Here is a 328-nt window from a genome sequence, read left to right as displayed (position 1 = left end):
TGCAAGCATGTATGTATGTATGTATGTATGTATGTATGTATGTATGTATGTACGGTATATATGTATGTATGTATGTATGTATGTATCTATGTATGTATGTATGCATCTTAATACACGACTTAGAGTGACTCCAAGCCACGGGCAGGTTGAGAACGTGTATAGGTACCGGGGTAGGTACCCCAAGAAGGGTCGTACTTGCACAGAGTTGGTACCTGGTACTCCCCTGTACCCGCCTGAGACCTCTGTCCACCCGAGACGGGACTCCACGAGGGCAGGCAGCCTACCACGGAACCCTGGGTACCATCACGTAGCAGGAGGAGGAGGAGGA

The sequence above is a fragment of the Oratosquilla oratoria genome, chromosome 8 (genome assembly GCF_046742065.1).
Source record: "Oratosquilla oratoria isolate Oo_2021 chromosome 8, ASM4674206v1, whole genome shotgun sequence".
Taxonomy (NCBI): domain Eukaryota; kingdom Metazoa; phylum Arthropoda; class Malacostraca; order Stomatopoda; family Squillidae; genus Oratosquilla; species Oratosquilla oratoria.
The sequence above is the reverse complement of the archived record's forward strand: the minus strand, read 5'-3'. Positions refer to the sequence as shown.